The sequence below is a fragment of the Neolamprologus multifasciatus genome, chromosome 12, assembly GCF_963576455.1.
Source record: "Neolamprologus multifasciatus chromosome 12, fNeoMul1.2, whole genome shotgun sequence".
NCBI lineage: Eukaryota > Metazoa > Chordata > Actinopteri > Cichliformes > Cichlidae > Neolamprologus > Neolamprologus multifasciatus.
In genome coordinates this window covers 24,490,179-24,514,956 of record NC_140450.1, presented here as the reverse complement: position 1 = coordinate 24,514,956, position 24,778 = coordinate 24,490,179, and the positions used below count along the sequence as shown (strand labels likewise).

At 43.9% G+C, this 24,778-nt stretch overlaps 1 protein-coding gene across 4 annotated transcripts in view; it reads left to right on the top strand.

Annotated features, from left to right (window-relative positions):
* LOC146507054 (tetratricopeptide repeat protein 28-like) overlaps window positions 1-24,778 on the top strand; it is a 189,000-nt gene that overhangs the window by 59,824 nt on the left and 104,398 nt on the right. The window lies entirely within an intron of this gene.

The window sequence follows — 24,778 nt, the reverse complement described above, 5'->3', positions numbered from 1 at the left end:
TCACAAGTTGGGCAGAGGGGCTCGGCCACAGACTGCCGCTCTGCCTGTTCGCTTACTACAAATGATCGGCTACACCTATAGTAGTAATCACATTAACGTTGTGCACTAAACTATATTAAACTGTAGCCAAAGCAGAGTTTATAAGGACGAGCAAGTTTCTGTTCCGTTACACTTTGATCTTTATGGATATTTTCTGCCACAGAAAATCCGTTTTAATGATTCCGAGTACAGTAATCACATGTTAATTATAACATGTAATGTAATTTCACATTACTAGTGCACATGCCAGGGAATAAAATGTGTCATGCACTGACGAAGAACATGTTAACCCATATACTGCTGTCGTGTATGCCCTGTACCTCTTTACAACATCCGACAGCCCTGCGTTCCTGATCTGGACTAATCAAGACATCAGTGATTAATGCGTTGGGCAGTGAACCTCTGGAGTTGTGGGAATATAAATCGCCCAATCAAGTGTCAAAATGAAAAATAATCTCGTCAGGTTTAAAAGTGGGTGGAAAAAGAAAGGAAACATTCTGCTAAAAGTTTCAGAATAAACCGGCACCACTTCTTTAATGCCTCTTTTAGCATTTTATTTTCTCTTTAGGATTACTAAAACATGTGTCCAGGTTTCTTGTTTCCATGATCAGATATACATTTACTCTCAAGGTTGTATTGTTATTGCTTTCTATCACTGCTCAGTTTTCATAGCCGTGGGGTATTACAGCATGGAAAATATCTGAAAATCATCTGGGGTCTGTAAAGAAAAAAAGAAGAAAAAAGGGAAAAAAAATAGTAGCACAAAAATGCCTAAGATTAGGATTTTTACCAGCAGGGGGCACTTGTCTGACAAGAAACAGTTTTTCCCTTTACAGAAGCAGCTTTACTCTGGTCTGGATTCAAAGGAGAGAGAGAAAAAAAAAAGAAAGGATGAGTAAGTCCTTTCCTTCATTTGTCAGCTGTTTTGGATCATTCAGAAGACTTTGTTCGACAGCAGCATAAACACTTGCAGGATTTTTCCTCCTGGCCCAGATCTTTTTCTCCCTGTTCAGCTGCAACTTGATGATGATCTGTCTTTGTGGCTATTCGGGGCACTGGTAAATTAACAGTGTAACCACTACCACTAGCGCTGGTTGTAGGTCTTCAGTGCTGTTTCCTAAATTAGATCTCTGTGTTGTTTGTTCTCCATCAAGTGTCATTAATGTGGCTAATCTCTTCCTGAAAGATGAGATGAAAGCAAATTACAAAACCCAAGCTCCTTAATGTTGAATTATCAACACAGAAAATAAATTGCGAGCACGTCCTAATGATTTCTACAGCTGTGCAGTGTGTCTGCCAGAATCATCCGTTAGGTTTCCCCCCCTTTGAGGACTAAAAGCCTTTCCACGCTGCAGGAACTGATTCCTGCCCCCAGCCCTTCAGTCATGTGTACTCAACTTGAAAACACCATAAAGATACACTGTCTGTCATATGTAGATTATTTTTCGTGGATTTCAGTGAGGTGAGTTGCACCAGAGCGCTCATTTTGGGGATTCATTTCAAAGAGCAAAATGGTTACTCAGTTTCGCCTGATGTTGATTAATTAACCTGTTGGTTGTATAGGATGCAAGATGCATATGGATGAGCACAAGCACTTAGAGCAGAAAATGCAGACCCAAAGAGCAGTGTTCAATATTTTGAATTGCCATGCAAATAGCGTGTGTGTTTTTGTGTGTCTGACATTGTCTGTTCACCCTGAACTCTGGTAGGCTGCCAAAGATGTCCTCCAACCTAGGTAGTGCAAAAAAAAAAAAAAAAATCAACCAACAAACAAAAAAAAACACATGCAGTTTACTGGAATAGAAAGCAGCCATTGTGCTCCATATTGTGGAGAAAGCAATTTCTTTTGAATCCAATGCTCACTTGAGAAAGTGCACACAAACTAATTTCACAAACAGTCCTCAGGTCCCCTCTCTTGTGTTTATCAGCTTCTCTTTCTGTCTCTTTGCTACACTTGTAGAGCGTGAGCAATCAACGTAAGTGTGGGAGAGTCATATTGATTCAGGTTGAGTGTCCCATCCACCTCCTCCTAATAGTAATGAGTCAAAATTCTTAATCTGCAATGTTGAGCAGAGAGAGGAAATGTTGCCGTCAGACCGGCTTGTCTGTTGTGGAAAGAAAGGAGCGTGAAATGCTTTCATTCAGGGGGATTGTGAGATTAACTTTTGATTTGACAGACTTGGTTTGAACAACTGAGCTGATTAAGAAAGTCCATGTTATACAAGCTTAAAACGTGGATGGGAAGGCATATGACTAAAGGCTGCTTTAGACTTTTATTTCCAATACTGGTTCAGTAAATGTGTATGTAGTGATAATCATTATTTTCCACAGAGATGGCTTATTTTTGGTTGGTCTTTGAAGAACTACTTGTGTTTTGTGTTTGCAAGGGTAAAAAAAATGCTGTGTGGATTTTTGTGGCTTTGCAGCAGTAGCTGTACAGGGTGGGTTTCATACAGGGAAGTAAGCATTAAGGAGTGTCGTCTGTGCCTGTCCTGTAGGGAAAGGTAACTCAGGAAGTCAGCTAAGAGATGGCAATGTGCCTGCACTGGCACTTTTAAGGCACCAAGTCACACCCAGACAACGAAGAGCCTGTGGGAGTGTTGCTTTTAAGTCAGTGGATATCAAAAAAAGCTGTTTTTCGGTGTCTCCATATGTTTGTGCACACAACTCCAAAGAGCTTTGGACATTAATTATGGACTTGGCAGGAAAACTAAGTTCTTTTCCTTACCCATGATTTTCTTTTGCTGAAAAACACTGCACTCTCCTTTCTTTGCTGCCAAATGTGTTTTCAAGTCACGGTCACTCCGTGTTTTCTTGGGCAGAATGGCTCACAACCTGTTGGTGGTCTTAAAAAGCCAGCCCCTGCATTTAAAGTTCACATAATACCTTGTGGCAGTGTGACCAAGTCCAAAGGAAGTTACTGGTTGTTTTTGTGGAGGTGCCAGATGTTTCTGTGGGTTCTACACAGTTGACATAAGGCCTTCTCACCTGAGATGGACAGGATGCTCATATTTCTGTGGCAAGACTCATTTCAAATCTGACTTTTACCATCAGCAGGCGTGCTCGTACATCTCTGGCCATGTTCATTGACTTTTTACCTCCAGGATTTTCTCATGCTGCTTTTCCTCTTTGATTTGGTATTATTTATGAGCTCACTGGTGGAGGGGAAAGGGCTATCTCCTCCTCCCAGTTCTCCATCAGTCCGTGTGACGTCTCATGGCTGGCAGTAGCACAGCAGCTTTGGAATACATTAAAAGCAGGAAACGCCCATAAAAATGTGAAAACACAGTTGGAAGACGGATATCTGATGAGTGAAGAAAGCCAGCGTAGCTGTCACTGGAGGGAGGACTCACTTGGGAGGACGCGGGAGTGCTGGACAAAGATTGAAATACATCAGGGAACAAATGAATGGGGGTCTAGATTGTAGGCTCTGTAGGAAATAAGCAGAGCGCTGGGTGGATATTGCAGAGAAGAAATGGGATTGCTGTAGCGCTTGATGGCATTTTTAGGTGGTTGGGATTTGAAGGAGAGAAAATGGGGACAGGCTAAGAATAAGAGGGTGTAAGAGATGGTGATTTGGAGATGTGGAGTTGAGGAGTGAGAGGCCCTAGAGTGATGCAGCAGGTATAATTAATGATAGGGAGTGATAGCACCTGCTGTTCCTGATGTTGCGCTGTATTTAAGGCCCAGCACACCAAGCGGAACTGGATGTGGCTACGTGGCCAGCCTGCTGCCCCATCCCCCCCTGGGGAGCTGAAAGATAGGATGGGGTCGGGGTATTGGGTCAAGTTAGGAGGGCTGCAGCGTGGGGAACAACGACTCAGCAATGCCGGTGACATTTATGTGCCGCACTTGCTCCGTTAATCCCATTCCTCTGCCTCCCGCTGGGAGGGCTGGACAGAGATGGAGGGCAGAAAGAAAAGCTTCCTGGAATGCTAGGCATCCTCTTTCTCGTACTGTGACGCAGTGGTCTGCAGGCATTTGCTGGTAAGGCACTCCTGGGAGTGTGCTGTCAAAATACAACAGGAAAGACAATGGTGACTGGGCCATCCTGCTCTCATTAATCCTCATTCCTGGGACCTGCACATTCCACTGTGAGTGTTGAGATGGATTTTTGGATAGCAAGTGGTAAATACAAGAATTGATTTATGTGTAGAACAGTCCATTTGTAATGTTTTCCTCCGAGCCTCAGAGCACTCATTTCTGATTTGCTACACCATTCCTTCTCCCTCCAGTGATTCTGTTTGAGCAAATGGACCCATGTTTGAGTTTATTGAGGTCATTGTTCCAGAGGTGTGGTCAGCTGCTCTTGGGGCTCAGAAGGTGCCTGTCTCTGGGTGCCTCCGCGGGGAATAAGGCGGCCCTAACTTGATGGACCACATCAATTGGAACACATTTTCTTTTTCTGTGAGGTGGAACAGTCATGTGTAGGACTTAAGCTCTTTTCTTTTCAGTCTTTTCATCAGTTAAGCTTCTGTATTATGTGCTTGGCCGTGCATGTTGATGAGAGCCAGCACTTTAGACATAATCTGGGTGAAACATGTTTTGAATAAGGGCTGTCAATGGCACTGGAGCCACATCGCTTCAGCATATGGCCTTAAAACATGAATACTTTTCTCTGTTTCACAACATTTATCAGAGCGCAGCTGCCAAAACCACAGTCTCTACATTCCTTTATAACTCCACACTGGACGCTTTCCAGTGGGTCCTGTCTCCAGGCCCTGCAGCTGTCTCCAACCAATGCAGTCTGTGTGTTGTGACACACAATCGCGTCTAGTGTGTTCCAAAGGGGGCCTGTGATCCAGCCTGGATGGAGACGTGTGAAGAGCACCACTAATACCACCCTGTCTCATACTGATGCCCTTAACTCTCGCTAATTCCATCTCTTCTATTGTCAGAGATGGAATTCATAAGCCCTTCTTTGAAGGCTCAATTTTCCAGGAGTGTGTCCGTGGCTTAGCTGTTGCCCTTAAGCCTGGACTTGCCGTTCCATTCCATGGATTGACAGCCTCCTGAGTGGTCAGCGTCTTGTCCTTTCAGAGATTATTGATGATTATTGAGTGTGAAAAAAAAGAGCATAACTTAATTAACCCCCGCATCTTCATGATCACTGCCCACTTGGACAGATGGCACATAGTGTAAGATAGAAGCAAACGAGATTAGCCTGAGCCCCTCTCGCCTCTTAAGTCAGAAAGAAATAGGTGCTGTGCACTGTTTTTGTAGTCAGACTGTGTAGCAGACACACACACACAACAGCCTCAGCAGAGTGTTTCTCCAGGGGTCACAGAAACAACCAAACCCAGAGCAGATTGTTTTAGTTCCCCTCACCATCAATCTGGCCTAGCTGGCCCTGCCTCTCCTTGCTTTTCTTGCCACATAGGATATGGCGAGGGTAGCAAAGAAAGGCTTTTATTGCTGGCTGTAAAATCCCACAGAAAGGAACGAGAAATGGCACCGAGCATGACCCATTGAGCCTTTTCTGTCTCCGCTTCCCAAGGCTCGCTTTAGTTGCTACTCCCTCTTGTAAGTTTGGATATATTTATATGAGGCTTATACTGGGATATTTATGGCAGCCATATGTTTGGAGCTGCTAAGATATGTGGGCCGAGAGCACTGCCATATCCTCAGTGGGCTTGTCTCCTAAGGGAGATTCATGATTCCAGTTTCTTTAACAAGGCAGACAGACAGGTGGTGACTGACAGGCCCGATGAGATGGAGTCAGTAATGAGGACTACAGAACAAACCCCCATGCTTCTTCTTCTCAAATGATCTCATACCTCATAGATTTTATATATTTAAGTTGGGTTTCTGCTGCAGTCTAATAGAGATGCAGCCGCTTACAGCACAAGGCAGCGTTCGCATGTCCCATCGTCTCACCTTGGCCTCTCTCTGTCCACACCTGTGATCCAGAAACAAAAAAAGTGTATGATACTTTTTTCTGCGTAATAAAAAATGTAGCTTACATTTCAGTGACCTTAGCACTTCCAGCTGTAATATATCACCGCTTAAAAATGATACATCTGTAAATGAATATGTGCGTGTCAACTCGTGTATGCCGATGCGTTTGCGACTCTTTTTTTTGGTATTTGTCTTGATGTCTCTTGGAAAAATGTCGTCTTGACAAGTGAGCGATATCCTCGTGTCAGATAGGACATGATTGATGCAAACCGTGCGATATTATAATCCATCAGATAGCGAATCGTTTTGCCTTCTCCGTTTCCTCCCGCACCCTGTTATTCCCCTCCTCCACTTCTCTCCGCTGATCTATATTCCTGCGGCTGAGGTCAGAGGCCACAATAGAGCGCCATTGTTCAGCAGTCTGGAGAGTGCTCCAGTTACCGCTGTGAAATCTCAAGCATCAGCAGCTTCTTAGCTGTTTAAATATATTGTACAAGGCTGAGCACTGCTACAGGGGCTGACTAGACACAATGTCTGCAGTGTGACGTTACATTATTTTAAGCAGTGTTTTAATTTATAGCTGAGTGAAGTGTGTTTTCTGCCTTTTCTTGCCACCTGTTTGGGTGTCCTCCATGATGAAATGATGCAGAACGGGAACACGTATAGTAGCGCTGCTCTGTGTTCTGCAATAAAAATACCAAAAATGGTATGCACACTCATTCCAGCTGCTTCACTGAGTGCTTCAGAAAACATACATGATCAGTCACCGGAACAAAAGAATGTAACTTGGCACACGACAGTTGGCGTAATGGTTCATGTGTGAAATTACCCTCCCAATTTACATATCGGGAGAGGCCCTCCCTCCCACTCACTCTGTGTCTTCCTATGAAAAATCGTCAGTTACACAAAGTAGACGGCAGTCCTCTTCGGGAATGAGGCTAAAATACTGTCTTTACCAGCACAGAAAAGTTCAGCTGTATGGAGCTCAGCTAGTAAGTTACTGAGTCAAAATGTTGAGCGGTGTAATGAATGTGTGTGCTGTTTTCGATTTTACAGACGCTGAATACTTCTCGTTTGTTGCCGCTGGGCTGTGCACATTTTACAACCATGTGTGCCCTGGGGACATCATTGTAACATAGCTATGCTGGCTGGCATTTGGACATGTGAAATTATCCATGCCTGAGACTTGTCAGTGAATATGACTGCATGTGTCCATCAGGCTCTGACCAGCAGCAGCAGCAGCAGCAACAGCAGCAGGCCTCACCAGGCTGCCTGCTCTAAGCAGATCTGTGGAAGGATACAGCAGAACCTGCACACAAACTTCCTACCGTGAAGCGTTTTCTTCCACACAACTGAGACATTGTATTATTTATAGCACCGCACCTAGTTCAACAGCTCCAAACTCATAATAATTCATATTACGTTCTCAACTGCAATACAGCTTAACTATACTTGGTTTGAGCTGAGCTGTCGACATTTACACCAACAGATCTATTTCCCCAAGCTTTCTGTCACTCCATCCTCTCCTTCCTCCATGTCTGCATCGTGCTGCTACTCCTATAGCTAACAGAGTCGGGCCTCAGGCAGAGCAGGTGCAGGCTGCTGTGATGGTGGCTCTTCTGATGCACACACACACACACACACACATTCATGGCACACTCGGGGGAGATTGGTTGGCTGTGTACCACTCTCAGCGAAATGGCAGAGCAGGGTTGTTTGTCGGAGTAGAGAAAATGCTCTGTGCTGGATTTATTTTGCAGTCTAAGTAGAGAGTGAGCAGGTGTTTAGAAATTAAAGCAGCCCTCCATGTGTCAACGCGGTCTCGGTCCCAGAGGAACAATTTAGATTTGGTCAAATCCTGTTCGCTGCAAATCTGTTGACAGTGTCGGGTGTTTTTCAGCCAGTTGGTGTTGCGAAGCGCGCCTTTTAGCACTGTGGTAAAAATCTAATTTAATAAGTTGGATTGTCCCTGTTGCTGATTAAATTACAGCTTTCACGGCCTTAATCAGCACAGAAGGACCGAATCTCATGGTGTGTAGATGTCTTTGGGCAAAACATGGCTCGGTTGATCAAGGAAGCACATTTTCAAAAACAGTAAATATGGATTTATAGCTGTTTTCTGAAGAATGCGCTGCATATCTCGGTATTGAAGCGCGACATCTCTAATCTCCTACACGTCTTGTTTCGGTGGTGTCCTCTCTGTTTTTTTGTTTAGTTTTGTTCATGCTGTGCTTTGTTCTGGAAGAAAAACTGACTTGACATTTAAAATGTATTTCTAATCAAAGTGAGAGACAAATGTAATGGCTGCGTGAATGAGCTGTCAGTCTGCCGACTCTCTACGTGACAGCTTTGATAAAATACTTCAGTTCTTTATTTCTAACACACAAGTCATAATTGGAAAGTTAAACAATAGTAAAACTGCAAGTCTTCTGTTCTTCATTTAAGGTGCCGCTTTTCCTCACCTTGCATCGCACCCGACACGTGTTTTCGCGTGAATGGAGTTTGTGAGTCCTCAGAGCACTGTGTGGCAAACCGACAGATGGACTGGCAGGTTGACAGATAATGGAGATGTGAATGTGGCGGGCAACACTCCTTCTGAGGCACCTCTTTGACTGTTATCACAGCCACTTGTCCTCGTTCCCATAAAGAGAGGCTCATTTAATTTTCCGCCCTCGTTTCCTGCAATGACAGAAACTGTCGCCCCGGCGCAGGAAACGCTCACGTCAGAAAACTTGCACACAACAACACGAGGCAGAGAGATCTCTTTATACTTTTTATAGGACTGTGCACATTCTGTAACTGCTTCTTTTATTTTTTTTCCTCATTAGCTCTTGATGCACATGCTTAGTTATCACAATCAGGCTGCATCTTTAAGTGCTTTCCTGTTTGGGAAATTAGTGTCAAATGATGATCTTGTTTGAGTGCCTCTCTCTTCTTGGCATGTGTGATGGTGAGTCCCCGGGGGATTTGTGAAAAGATTCAGATTGGAGGGTTGTTGGGGTGGGGGGATATAAAACCTGATTAGAATATGGTTTGAGTTAATTAACCAAGGATTTTTATTCCTGATTCCATCTATCTATGTGTAATCTAATTACAGATGGTGGTTTTCCAGTTTCTATCAAATGAAAATGTAACTGGTCCCAAAGGGAGGGTGTGTGTTGTGTGTGTGTGTGTGGGGGGGGGGGGGGGGGGACTCCTCCCATTCATCTAGCCACACACCCTCCCATCTCCTCCTGGGCTCATCGTCTCAAAGCGGTATTTGAGGAGTTAACAGATGTGATGTCACAGCAATCAGAAAGCTTTGTCTGTGGATTGTGCTCTGCTTAGCTCTGCCCCCAAACTGCCATCACGTCTGTCAAACGTGCTGTGGGTGTGTCGGCACTCGGTGAATTCGAAATGCATTTTGTACTACATAGCTTCTACATGTGTCTTCAGACAACTAACACTCGTGTGCGTTGTCCTGTTGTCTGTAAGCAACAACACATGTGACCAGCTCAACACGGATGGCGTCGCGCTCTTTGTTTTTAAAGGAGAAGCGTCGTGATTAGGCACTGTGGCGTTGCTCTATAGGAAAATGTTGGACTTTAAAAGCGTTTCGGCTGCAGCGTGGACTTCAAACGTAATTACGAACAGATGGCGGAGGACCTCGTCCCTCTTTCCGCTGCCTTTGTTCTGCCGACTCCTCTCCAGCTTCTTTGCATCTTACTTGTCAAACTTTTTGAGCGTAGCGAACTTCTCCACGCTGACGTGCTCTTTTGTTTCTGCTTGTTGAATATCTGAGCAGCTCTTGTCATGGTAGCTGATTGGAAAGATCAAGAGCCGCTCCTCAGCTCCAGTCTCTTTTTGTATAAGAGAAGTTAAAGGCCAAAAATGCAATTCAAGCACTTCTGTCTTCCCTCAGAGATGACACTCATATTAACGCCAACATCTTGCTTTCCTGTCTCGCAACTTCTTCTTTTTTCCCTGCCTTTTTTCTCTCTGTCTAAATCCAAACCCCCTCATCTACCTCTGCATATCCTCTGTACTCCATCTTTATGTCTCTGTCTCTTAGGAAGAAACAGCCCTCAGCTGTAAATTGGCCCATTTCTCACATTTCATTACTGAAAGTTGAGGCAGGTAGAAGAAAGTGAAGGGGGGTGGGTGGGTTTGGGAGAACCTGCTAGCCCAGCACATTGGTAAAAGTGTGAATTCATTAGTCTCCCCGGGTTCTGGAAACAAGAGAATCTGAGATTTTCTCCAATCAGCCAGAAATTTGGCTCTTACTGTGTTTCGTTTCATTGTAGAGTCATCAGCTTTTGTACACAAGCATCTTATACACTGGCTGCAGTATTAGCCAGAAGCAGGCGCTTTAACGCCAAACTTTTTTTCCCCCCTTTCCTCAGTGGACTGGGCTCACTGGCTTCCTAAGTGAAGAAAAATATCAGGACATTTCCATTATTCTGCAAATGTATAAGTCCGTAAGAGCATAAAATTAGATATCTGTGGAGCATAAAATTAATTCTGGGACCTCTACAAAAGGTCAAAGGATATTTTCAAACTAAACCCACGATTAGCTCCTTGTTTGACATACAGCGTTAATGCTTGGTAAGAAGTTAGCCAGTGTGGAATTGCTATGTCCAGTCACACATTAATCCAGCTTTGAAGTCTTTTAAGTCTTTTGTGACCTACTAAGGCTCGCAAATGAATTTCTCATATTGTTCTGATGCACGTTTCAATAATGCATTTGAAACGTTATTGAAATGATTGGTTTGGAGGGTTTTTTTGGATGTTGGCTCTCCAGTCCACCTACTTTCCATGGCGGTAGATTAGGGGAAGGAGAGCGTAGCAGCCAATTACAGTTATATCTTTGTCCTGCCCCGCTGTCTGTCTGCAGCCCTCTCCTCAGTCAAAAGAGCACCCTCTTTTACTCAAGCAGCCCAATTTGTCAAGATCACTCATTCAGATTGGTGTCATTCTGTGTGTGTGTGTGGGGGGGGGGGGCTGGTGCCTGCCTTTTAGAGAGGGATGATTACGGCAAAAGCAGATGAAAGGACAAAATGCAGATGATCCTTAATCTCCTTTAGAGGAGTCGTACCTCCTCTAGCTGTTCTTCACCCCTTTATCTCGTGATTCTATTTCCCTTTCTTTCAAGGTCTTCCTCGTGTCCCGTTGACCCCCGCCCATTTTTTCCCTCTTGATTCCTTTCTTTCTTGATCTCCTCTCTTCACTTCATTATCTACTCTTTTTCCGAGTCTGTTTCCCAGTGTACAGTTCTCATCTTTTTCTTTCTCTCCTCTTGCCATCGCACTCCTTTAATGTGTGGACGTCGTAGCTCCCGACCCCATGTAAATATGTAGGCTAATCTGGGCTTTCATTAGTTTGTGTACATGAATATTGCATGAATGGTTCTCCTGTGCTAGCCCAGATTAGTACTCAGTCTTTTCCCTTGGTTAATTGAAAACCATTATAGCAGGCTACAGTCAGGAGTCGCGCTCCGAAAAAGCTCCTTTCTCAGGCTGTGCTGAGGCTGCTCTGATCTCGCCCCCTCCCCTACCACCACCACTACCACCACCCTCCGCACCGCAGCCGTCAAACCCAAAGCCCGCTTTTCAAATGGACACCAATCAAAAAAGCTCTTCTGGGAGAGGCAGAGCAGAGTGGTGGGGAAATGAGGTTAAGTGTGCGAACTGACCGACCTTCAATATTGCAACGCCCTCCATATCAGAATCTGACAGCCCGTGAGGCTGTGGAAAGAAAGGGCTTGGTGGGACGAGTGTAATTGGACTGGGATACCAGAAAGTAGATGAAGCATTTAAGGCTCGGACCTGTCTATTTTTCAGTGCATGAAGCGTGTGAGATGACAGATTCACCTCTTTGGTTTTTTGACAAGAGCTTCTGCTTCCTTTTGGCAACAACAAACAATATACATCCATAATATACACTCTCAGTGCTTTATTAGGTTTGGGTGTTAGGAGCTTATAAAACAGATGCAGCATGTAGAAAATTTAAGCTCGTGATTTTATGCCCTATATATTTTCTTTTCTTTTTTCGCTGCTGTTCAAAAATGCAGAAGAGTGTCTGTGGGGTGCTATTTTAAACAGGCCTCTCCCTTTTCTATCTGATCTCGAGTTGTTACTCGGGGATATGGGGGGTTGAGCCGAGTGTGTCGAGACTCTTTGGAAACGAGGTCCTCCACGTTGCCCCTGGTCACGGTCTCCCTATCAAGTAGCTAATTTTATGCAACCCTCATCATCCCTTTGAAACTGAAAAGAGACACAGAGAGATATTATCTTCGGGATGGTGCCAAAATAAGAGGAGTAAATTGAGTGGAAACTTTTGCTATGCATAAAAGAAAAGCGGTATATCATCACATGAGCATGTTTTCCTGCCCCCATCCTCTCCCCTCATTTATTACTTTTCTAAACTAGTTGCTGTTGCCGGTTTTCCTCTCTATCGTTTGCTTTTTATTGTTTTATGGTGGTTAGGAATTTTGAGCGTGTGTGTGTGTGTGTGTGTAAGGCAAATATATATTAACCTAGATGGATCCATAGTATATGTGTGCATTCCTTCTAGAGCATCCTTAGAATACCAGCACCTATGAGTAGTATTAACCCCAAACTTTAAGACACTCCCTGCAGTTTCATGCAGTTTCCTCAAATATGTGTGCTTTTTGTGTTACTATCGGAATTCTGTTTTCTTCCTTAACCTTGATGATATTCTGCTAGACACATTTACGTGTGCCGTTCCCATTATTTTTCTAGCTGAATGCCGAAGAGTTGTTGTCTACATAAATAAAAACATGTCATCCCCTTTTCCCCATCCCTCAGTTTCCCCTCCCTCCCGCTCCGTTTCCACCACATGACTCTGCAGCGCTGGCAGGTTGGTGGTAAGGCTTCAGGAATGGAAATGAGATGCGTGGTGGCACTGTGTCAAAGAGCAGCAGATTGAACATTAGCCTGAATCGTCCAGCAAATGTTTGCAGATTTTTTTTATTCAAATTAGCCCCAGAATATTGGCTCGGGAGCCAAGGATGCGGAGAGCGCTCTGCAGTGGACACCTGCTCTATTAACCCCACATGATGTGTTTGGGTGTGATTGCATGAATTAACACAAGTAGGCGTTGGAGAATTTGGTGTGCGAGCTATTTATGTTTTCCTCAGCCTGTGTGCATGTGACTCAGGAGAGCCGAAAGTTGGATTTAGCCACCTTTAAGCGACTTGTTAGTTGTTATGAGGGGGGGTTACGTCCACTCGGTGTTTGTTCTCCCTAAAGAAAACTTTTTCTTTCTGTCTCAGGTTTAGTCAAACAATGACTCTGAACCTGAGGAGAGGGAGGGCCACTCCAAGCTGACTTCAGACAGGGTTATTTATGTTGTGTGTGCCTGTCGTTGGTGTTTGACTTATTGCAGGGTCACAGGATGTGGGTGGATTTAGGTGCTACTTTATCACTCTTACCTCCCCATTCTTAATCAAGTCACGTCCCACCCTGTCACTGCGCTGGGTCACCTCCAGTATCTGCATCTGTATCCTGTGTGTGTGTGTGTGTGTTTGTCTGAATGCATGGTGTACACTGTATGCTCTCCACTTGATACTATTGGCTTGGACCACACACGTCACCTTTCTCCAGACACTGAAGACTCTATATTTCTTTATAGAATTAGGGACCTAATAATTCAGTCACTTGGTTATATATGCAGGACAACTTTGCATTCACTGCAAAGATTCAGGGTCTCTGCTCATCTCAGTCTAAGTGTCTGATGTATTTTGTCTTATGCGGACAGTTGTGTACAGAAGGTCAGATGTGTGGACACGTTTGACCTTCTTGAGCTCCAAATGCCAGAATGAAAAAAGGATTTAAGAAATGAAAGCGGCAGTAAGAGACATACATATATTTTTTCTTCTTCTTTGAAAAAACAAAGCGTACACCTTGACTGCCATCAATTAGATTTGCGTTTCCGATACGTTATGCCAGCAATTTCAATTTCAGTTTTCTTTCTTTAAGCAGGGGCGCGTCGCCTTGAGATTCCAAATCTAATTTTAAGGAGTCTTTGGCGAAACAAGCATCAGCAACAATGTGAAGCTCGAGAAAATTCACAGAGGATGTTGAGTGAGATTTTGCGCCTCTCTCTCCAGAGCCACAAAGGTGTTACGCATACAGCTTTGTTCACGTACGCAGCAGCATAAAAAGGAAGACCAGAAAACGGATGTGTAATATCCCACAGGATGTTGTTTACTTGGAAGGATGGCCTGCGCGTCGTATCGACAAATCAAGACAAATCAAGCCCAGTGCAGATTTGTGATGTCATATATTGCTGTGCTCCGTGTACTGCCCTCAGACTTCCCCCTTCCCGCTGTCCTTGGTTGGTTTGTGTGTGCTGGCAGTAGCTGGCCGCCTCTGCTTTTAACCTCAGTCTAAAGCCATGACTGATGGGATTCGCGAGCCTCCTCCCTGCTTCACCTCTCACGCATGATATATGTTTGTGCAGAAATTCAACTTCACCGGTGTGTGGTTTATTACGCCTCTCCGTGGGTGTGTCTGTTCCTTAACTTTGACCTGTGTCTGGCACAGTGTCATTTTCTCTCTCTCTTTTTTCTTCTTTTTTTCTTTGTGTATTTTAACTAGGAAGGAATAAGTGCCTGCAGCTCTCCGTTGCTCGCTTCTCTTGTCTAGTCTCGGCTGACTAGATATCATGTCAGCCGGGTATTAAATGTTTAATGCTTGTGGATGTAGAATATTGCCTTCTACTTGTCCTGATTAAATATTTAGGGGTGTCTGAATGGTGTCTTTGACATTGCTAGGTGGTAAGGGACCTTGTTCACAGTGTGAAGTGTGGGAACATAACTGAGTGCCAGTTTTCTATTTGGTTGTGAATACGGTGCAGCTGGGACCTCAACTGTGGGGCCAGTAGTGATGTGTCGGTCGCGAACGAAACGGCTCTTAGAGCTGGATCCATGTTCTTTTTTCTTTCTCTCACCCTCTCTCTCGCACTTTTTTTCCGCTTCACCCCGCATGCGAGCCTTGTGCTTTAAGCTGGGAAGAGGGGGTAGTTACACTCAGTAGCACAGGAACAGAGCGGGAGGGAGAGACAGAGAAAGAGAGTCAGGGACAACAACGTCACATTAGAAAGGTATAGTAATCATCCACAACTATTTTCAGTTGTGGATGATAAAGGATTCAGAAAGTTTATTCATGCAGGCCCATATGACAGAGAATATGCATGTTCTTTTTGTTTTCATATTTTAATTTATATTTAATTGTGTTGTAGTTTGCAGTGTTTTGTGTTGTTTCACTTTAAATTTGTTAAAAAGGAAAAAGCTGAAAATTTAAATAGTTAAAAGTTGAAATGTGAATAATTGGTTTTTGTATTCTATGATTTTTTTTATTACATTTTATGTGGAGTGAATAAATAAATGTCTATCTATGGTGGCCCCCAGAGACAAAGCACGTAAAAACTCCAAAACACGTAAAAACTCAGAAGCACTTACAAACCCCAAAACACGTAAAAACTCCAAAACACGTACAAAACACAACAGAAGTGCTCCAGGATGCTGGGCGCAGTTTTGAGCTTTTGTTACCTTGTGGCTACACAAGCCAGCAAGTGCCAACGACCAGATTTGGTGTGTGGTAGTAACAGGTAGATGAACATTTTTTTTAAATTATTTGAATATATATGAGTGCTTGTGTATAAATACACAAACAATACACATATGCTTTCAATTGTGTAATTTAAGCGATCTAGGTAGCTCTGTTTTGGAAGTTCAGTTAACGCTAGAAATGGGTTTTGGAGTTTGTACGTGCTTTGTCCTCTCGTATAGAGAAGTGTTTCCTTTCAATAGCACAACCCTGCTTCTTTTTGAAAAGCCTGCTTTGTCCTTTTGAATATGGGACACCTGACAAGGTTAAAACCTGGATGGCATACAAACCTTATTTGGATGTATCCATGTAAGTGTGAGCCATGATTTTCTCTTCAGTTTAACTTGATGGATCGCAGAAAATGTGATTTTAAAACACTGAAACAGAGCAGACATTAACAAAAAACAAAAGTGTTTCTGACTGCAGTAAGTCTTCCAAAGGATAGAAATTAAGGTTTCAGTTCCCAACTGGAAAACCCAGCAGGGTACAAGTACAAAGACAAACTTGGATGAATATCTTAAAAGCAGCCGCTCACACACAAAATGGCTCGATCCATTTATCTGACATCTTTGTCCACAGTTAAAGCAGAAAAGATTGGCAAAGCAGCCTTATTTCTTTTCCAGCAGCTGACGGAAACGGATCAGTCTATAAACAAATCAATTCTGAATTTATTAAAATCCATTTATAGTTTTATGGCCTTCCTCGGTTTATCAAGTGCCTTTATGCTTTTTCTGTGAAGATAACAGTAGTCTTACACTATCTTGCTATATAGCAATACACACATTAGCTTTTATTGTGACTTGTAAAGTGACAGTTATTAGTTTGGTTTACAATCTCAGCGCAATTAAGGAGTAAAAATTACTGCTACGTGTATTGAATTGTATTGAGCTTCTGCTCACCACATCCTCAAAGCAGTAAGATGTGCTAGGGTATCAGAAGAGTATCTCGACAAGTGACCCCTGAGATCAAGTCAGGAGACACCTGCTCGCACCACAGACCACTTTACACTGCTGGCTCACACTGGCTGCATTGTTCTGAGATGCTCACAATAGAGAAATGAACACAGAGATGTATTCTGTGGAGAGGAGATGATGCATTCTTCAGAGGTTACAGTGTACCGAGCACCCTGGCGTTCTCCCCAGCATACACATCCATATTCACAAGGCAAGGACAATCCAGTAATGTGTCACCCAAAAACAACTGCAGTCTGCAACTAGGGAGATAAAGAGCAGAGAGGCAAACTTAGTCCAGCTGGAGAGCATTCCCTCTGGTCAACAGAAAAAGACAAAAGTAAGCTAAAAGCAGGTTTGACTGAGCCTGTCTGCTTGGCTGGTGTGTTGGATGAGCCACAAAGGGACACAGGGGATTGATCAGAGGAGGAGAGGACCTCCACAGGAACAGCCTGGAGGCAAGAGAAACCTTCTGCTTTACAGTCAGATCTCTTCAGAAGGGACAAATGCTCAGAGGATAAAAGGAAACTGTACTGATGTGATTGCTGCCTGAGCTCAGCAATGCCACATGATGAACGTAGATGCTTGGATCACAGTTTAGCATGTGCTTTTGCAGTCTCTTCTTCAGTGGTGGTGGCGTGGCTTTGGCGAGACTCAATGCAGCATAATACCAGTCAAACTGGGCTTGCAATGTAACAGCCACAGAGCAGATGTGACTTAAATACGCAGAGTTAAAAGGGAACTCTAACCTAATAATTCACAGTGAGACTTGTTGTGGTCGTGCTCAGAATAAGCAAAATTTCATGACTGTCTTTGCCCGCTGTCTATTCTTTACAATATTCCAGGGGTTTGCGGTCGGACTGTAATGCTGTTTTCATTGTGTGGCTCTTGTGTTTGTGTTGGTATCTGTTTATTGTACCCATCATCGGAGGAATGTTGTTGTGTCTCTGCTTTTCATTAGCTGGAGGGGGCCTGGAGGGTAAAATCACAGGCTATTGTAGTGCTGTTGTGCATTTCTAATAACACTGCCCCATATCACAGTTCATTAGTGATTCTGTGATCCTGAGGCTTCGGCTCCAGCTCCAGCGTTTACACTGTGCCTGCAGGTCTGTTTGGTTTACACACTGGATCATCATCATTTAATTTCTCTATTTATTAGTCACCACTAAGTTGGCTTTATTTTCTTAAAATTTCCCCTCAAGACAAGCAGTGATGCTCTGCTTAGTCTTTAGGAAACCTTTTTGGGTGGATCAAGGTAGGATAAGTGGTTAAGGTATCAAGGAAGGTCTTAAAGGCCCTGTTATGGCTGAATGGTTTAGTCCTAATCTGATTTAGAAGGTTGAGGGGACTTGATTGGGCGGCATCAGGTCCTCACTGCAGGACAAGCACTGTGCTCACACCTGCCACTCCATGCCGTCTAAATGTTGTAGCTGATTACTGACAGTAATTAAAATTTCTAATTATATCTGATTCACTATCTCACAGGATTTGTAGAATTTCAGGTTATTAGCTGGTTTTGTTTTGGCTCAATTACCCACTTGTGTCTCATAAGAGCTGTAGCTCGAAAGCTAGAAATGAGCCATGCGAGCTCGGTACCTCTCGCGAATCCGTGCCTTAGCACCTGCAGATGTTTATGACAGGTCTGCCTTTTGGTCAGTGGTATTGTGTAATGTTGAAGGGTTAGAACAAGGCGCCTTCCTGTTGATGACAGGGCCACACATTGGTGGGTCTTGTTCGAGATAACTGATGAGTATTCAGAGGAATATGTAAACAGATGAGCAGGGTATGAGCAGCGTGCCATTGGGGCTATTGAAGTTTAACCAATCAAACCCATGGAAAACACAATCAGGATTCCCAGATGGTGAAAGAGGGGGAAAAACTTCTTGAGATTAAAAGCAAGAAAACCAGTGGTGGAAAACATGAGTGGCAGAAGCAATCCTCTAAAGCAATCTATAGCAGCTCGTCCAACCTTGAAGGAACATACAATAGCCCGAGCGGTTTGCTCGGCATTAGCAGTCTTGTGTGGGATGCTGTATAATCTACCTGCCAGATTAAGATGACATGGTCATTGTCTAGAAGAGAGAATTGAATTATGGTGTGTGAAGGGGGTTTAAATGAGATTATGCAGAAAGAACTCATCCGGCATGCGTGAGATGTGCAAAGTCAGGGGCTCGGCACACTGACTACTCTCTGCCGCTCACACTTGCTGCACTTGTGCTCATGCAGGGTGTGCTGCTTTGCATATACCTAAGCACCAACACAGAAAGATGCAAATAACAACGCTTAGACATGCAAATGTTCGTCCACACATACACACTTGGCCTACATTCGTATGCCAGGCTGCAGTGGGACTCATTCCCTCCTGCTTTTCTGCGTTCTTATATTCAGAGATGGTGATTTTATTCTTATTTTGGTGACACTGCTTCTGTCTGTGACTCTGTAATTTGCTCACTAATGTGTTTACAGTGCTGGCTTGCTTAGGGTTCCCCTAACATAAGTATACGGGCTAATCCCTTGGATGAGTGCGATTAGCCTAACAACTCTGCAGCATATTTAGTACATGTATCTGTTCTGTTTAACAGCAGCTAATCTCCTTGCACCCCCAAACCACTGAGTTCTCGTGATCCTCCCCCCCATGTTTACATTTAAACTCAGTCTCTTTTCATGTTTTACCTCGGGCTCTGTGTGCGTGCATGTGTGTTTTTCACATTCATTACAGCGGTGGCTGATGCGTGCGTGTTAGTCTATCTACCTGTACATGTGCGCTTGGTTCCTCATCCATGATGCAGTTTAAATTCTGTGGATGCTGTTCTCTCAGAAGATATTGCAGCGCGTGTACCTACCCTGGGGGGGGGGATATGTTTAGAGATTCTGCTAGAGCAGCCGGCAATTTATCTTCATTGATCATCAGGTGATAGGGTGCACAAAGGCTTTATAACAATGATGATGGTATCAATTAATCACATTTACGGTATAGTGCTCCGTCAGATAGGATGTGATCCCATCCTTCGGGACTAACACATATGCCCACGTATATGTGTGTCTGTGCCTGTGCATCGGTTGAGTTTGGATGGATTAGAATTACCAGATGGACTTGTATTTGCATTAGCCACCAGGGTGCTAGCACAGACGGAGTCAATCTGTTGTTCAGGGCTGAGACCAGGTTGTTGCCCACTAGGGTAGAGCCAGGCCAGGACACCCTGTCTGGGACTCTGCATTAGCAGCAGGGAGTTGGGGAGGGAGCAGTCTATATGAGGTTAAGGAGATATAAAGCAAAGATGGAAATTTAGAAACTGTTATTCATTTGCTTACTGATACTGGGATACTGTGAAAGGCAGCGGAAAAAAAACTTTGGACATAGATTTGTGCCGCACTGCTAGAGTGATGAAAGGGATATGACTTGAACATAAAAGGAAAGGAAAAGCAGGAGATTATAAGTTGAGGAAGGCAAGTACAGTGAGAGGAGGAGCGGGGATATGAGGGGAGCTCAGGAATCTAAAACCTATTGCAAGTGTTTTGGGGTCAATTAGCATTCTTCCTGATATATTCATGCTTTTTGTTTCCCCTTTCTTCTCTGGCCTCTTGTGGTTTTTCATAGTCCTAAGCTCTCTGCAAGGGGCTGGTTACAGTGTTTTGCTAGGCACTGCATGTGTTTGTGTCAGCCAGTCATCACATTCCCTGCAGAAATGGCCCAATCCTTCTTTTTCTCTCTTCATTGTTTCTCGTATATCTATTCCTCTCAACATTCTTCCTTTGAAAATTGATACAGCGTGCATTTAAGGCAACTTTCTGAACCAGAAGAATGCACAACTCATCCAAAAGTTATGACAACATTTTTTCCCTTTCATTTTTTTCCTATTAAATAGTAAATGGTCTGCACTTTAATAGCACTTTGTAACCTTGGTGGTTTTATATAACAGACTAATGGCAGCCATGCTGCTATGCAAGGCACTGAACTGACTTGTGAACTAACTGTGAACGCCTTGCCCAATGGCACTTCTGCATGCAGAGGGTCTGGGGATTGAGTTATGACCCTCTGCAGTTATTGGATACCCGAGCTTCAGCTGCCTCGTTAAAAAGCCCATTAAGCAAATACGGTATGCAATCCCTTTTCCCGGTGAAGGCAGTATATGTATGCAAGAACTAACGTCTGTCCTTTACAGTAACAAGCTCCATTGTTATTGTGTACAATGCTAACAAATGAGTCCTCGAGAGGTTAAAAGCCAGAAAGGCGTGATTATTGCTCTTCGAGGTCCATACAAATCAATTTAAACTAACAAATAGGATGCTTGAGAAGCTGAATGCCCGTGTGGGCTCCATATAAGCAGATGGTTGGCATTTTTTTAAGACCAGCTTAAGCACAGCTTAAGTTAATAATTAGGAAGTTAGAACAACTTTGCTACGACTCCAATATGTGCTTTGCAGTACAAGATGCTGTCAGATGCTTAGTGGGTTGTTTTTGTAGCAGTTTTAGAGCATGACAGTTGTGGAACAAAAGAAGACTGAGGACTATTCGTCTCCAGAGCTTTAAGTATTAGAGCAACCTTCTGTACCAGGCAAATGCTTCTTTGGGAGAAAAAGAGATTGGACAGTAAAGGAAGCAGAGCTTTTTTTCTTCTTCTTTTTTTTTGCACTCCACCCATTACGTGTCATCATTCCAAACTAATCATGTCCTGGAAATTGAGCCCAAGGAAGACTGCTGAGCTTGGATTTCACTCTGCTTTCCATCCCCTCCCGTTTTTCTTCAGCCATTCTTTCAATTTCTCCCCCCTTCTTTCTCCCACCCTCACATCGTTTTGCCTCTTTATCTCAGTCCGATCTTTAATTCACTCTTACACCATCCATATCTGTGCCTTCCTTTAATACTCTCCTTCTCTTTGCTTTCTCTTTATTCCTCCCGCTCCATTTCTCTTTTCTCCAGTCTCTTAGCCTTTCAGTTTCTTGTCTCAGTTTTTCACTGCTAACTACTGAGCCAGGGAATAGTGCTTCGGCTTCTCTGCACTGGATTGTTTACTGTCAGACAAAGAAGTGGATTTTCAATTAAACTGGCTGTCATTAGAAAGACGGCGACACACTCCTGCCTCTCCTGAGCCATCTGCAACATGGGCAGACTTCATGCTTTGATGATTTTCCTCTGTGTTGTTCCCCTATTCTCCTTTATCCTGTCTAAAACAGTCGAGCTACACAGTCGAGCTACACGGCGTTTGCATTTCTCTGACGCACAGCTCTTATACCATTGGTTAGGACTCCAACAGACCTCCTTATAATATCAACCTCCACAGTTATCACATGGTGAAGGTCTGCTGTCTGTTAAGATGCTGACTGAACTGGAGACCACCTGGCTGGTAATTGCACTGGCTTAATAGTACCAAGAATGCTATCTCGTCCTCACAGGTGGTCACAAGATGTGGTGGGATAAATCGCTGCATAAATTACCAACCGCAGTCGAACTGCAGATTTTGTTAAAACTGGAAAGTGTAGGTGTTTCAAGGCGAGAAGTGATAAGCCACAGGATTGGGAAATGCGATGGGAAGAGGCAGAGAGGACTTACCTACGATGCACACGGTGCGGGGGAGCAGGGCGGCGTGCGGTTGAACCCTGAACGCATTGTGTGCAAGTGTTATCTTTCAGTGCAAGTAATTCAGATCTCGGTGAATGAGTTTGAAGAGCGGAAACACAGAGGCCCCGAGACAGGCAGCATCCAGATGACATGCATGGTCTATCCTCTGGAGGGGAAGAATGCGCTTCTTCCTTTGACGTGGTATTTTCATACATATTTCATTTTCTCTTGGCTGTGATTACCACCATCTCTCCCTACTTCCAGTCTGCCCTCCTGTTTGTGTGTTGGAGTTGTTTTCTGTGTGTCTGTGTGTGCGTGTGCGCGCGTATGCACGCATTGTAGGGAGAAGGGGGAGTTATATTAGATTTGGCAGAGGCAGCAAAATTTGCCTGACATGTTGAGGGAGAAGATTAGAGGGAGAAACACAAAATGTATTCAGTATTACATTCTCATCTCACAGCTTTAGCAATTGATTTATTTTTTTTTAAGCACACATCGGAGCGCCTGGACTGCCAATAGCTGAGAAGGAGGTGTGGAGAACTGCCATTATCAAGCCGACGACGCCGATGCACACATGTAAAAATTGCGAATGAAAAGAGGATAAACAGCAATAATCTGTTTCTGCGGATAGAAGCGTGTCTAAAGTCATTTGGGGGCAGCCGCTGTGTATGAGTTTCTCGACTGCTCTGGCTCATTGTCCTTTACTTCATTGCTTGGCCTAAGCCTGCCCTTTGGGTCAGATTACTCACAAAATGCCTCGTAGCCTTCCCAGGATTCCCCCAGTCTGAGCTTATCGTTCTCACACACACACACATTCAGCAACTCTACTGGAAAGCCAGCGTGCTGTCTTAGTGTTAGAGGGTGCACGTTATGGCTGCCAGTTTTGACCAAGCGTGGAATAGTGCGAGCAACAAAACAAAGTGGAAAAAATACATTCATCAGCAGTGGACGGCTCATATGGATCTACCTCCTTCACAGCAGCACAACAGCAACTGTAGCTGACAGAAAGTTCCTAAATTAAATAGATTGAGATATTTCTGTGTGCCTCTGCTAAATGAGCAGACTTCAAGTCAATACTCTTATTGCGTTGGCCATTGACGAGGCTGAACTTTAAATGTAAGCACCAGTCAATGTTAGGCAGTTAATGTTGTCCTTTGGCAATAAATGGTTTCTTAATGGTTAGTCAATTTTCCCACTTTTGCGTGTAGTCTCATATGAAATGATTAGTGACGCATGGCTGTGTTGGGAGAGGGAGCATCAATCAAGCCTGAGAGAAAGAATGATTAATGACACATGTTTGAGAGGGAGGCCCAAAGGGGTGGTAGGTGGTGATGGTGATGGTGGGTAAACAGCCTTTCACGCTCAAAGATGTGTTTTTGTTTTCTTTGTTCTCTCTTCTCATCTCACAACTTGTAATTATTAGTTGTTCACGCAGACCCCCTGTTTTTCTTTTCGTTTTCTTCTTCTTCTTTTTTTGAAACAATCGAATTCCAAGAGTCCTGAAAATTAAAAGTTGATGGGAACACCCTTGAGTCCATCCCAGTGCCTCACTTGAGATGCAACAGAATCCCCTGGTTTTGCAGGTAAATATGCGAGGGTTTTATAGGGTGTGCTTCTGCTCTGTAGCATTGACGTAATGCCTGTGTTGTTTTTACAAGTCCCCTGCTCCATGTGTTGATCTTCTCTGACGTCAGCATGTGGGGCGCTGTGAACCATGAAGCTCCACAAATCAAGTGTGTGTTGGAGCAGATGAGACTCCACTCTCAACTCTCTTTGATCAGTGCGGAAAACTCAAACCAGCTCCTGTCGTGCTGCGCCAGTGTGTGGGAACATTTTCACACAGCATTTACCTTGATGGCGAATTGAAGCTGACTTGATAGAGGAACGTGACCCTGTTGGAGTTTAGAACAAAGTACTTGTGTTAGTAAACAGATGCATAAGTTGCATTCTTATGAGCTGTCAGTAACAACTTGCAGGCTTTCGGAGCTCGTAGGCGGGGGCGTATAATTTCACTATCCCTCGAGCTTTCCAATGCTTTGGTTAGACATTCCAGAAATGCCATCCTGACGATCTGTCCGTGGCCGCAAAGCTAAAGCGTGGATTCCTGTCCCATCTCCACTCAAGGTCTAATGGTGTCCATATACTTCTGTATGGAGCTCTCAGATCAGCCAGCACATACTGCTCCATCTATCTGCTCACACTTTCTCCTCTTCTTTCTTCTTAGTTATATCCGTCACTCCCGCCTGGTTCCAGACCTTTGAATCTGTCCACTTCACCAAGTTGACTGATTTGTTTTGTATCGAGATATGAAAGACCAGTTTTTCAGATTCATGGAAAAAAAGTTTGTCGAATGGTCGCTGCTTGAGGACTAATGATTAACCGATCGCTTGCATTGGTGAGACTAACGAGGTTGTCAAGCTGTGTGCTGTTGCTTGAGGAAGATGGAATCCGTGTGGAGGTAATGCCAGACGAAAGATGGGAAAGAAACCGAATAAATAGACAGTTCTGTCTGACATCAGGCACGCTGTCACGTAGTATATTCAGTCGTTGCTTCTTTTTCCATGGGAGTACCTGTAATGTGCTAGCAGCTTTGTATTAGATTTTATACTTAATTTTCTTAATAGCTGTTTTTAGCTCACTGTATTCAGTGACTCAAATATAAAATCCAAAAATGTGTGCCTTTTTAAATAAGTCTAACACCAAAAGAAAGATGTACTGTC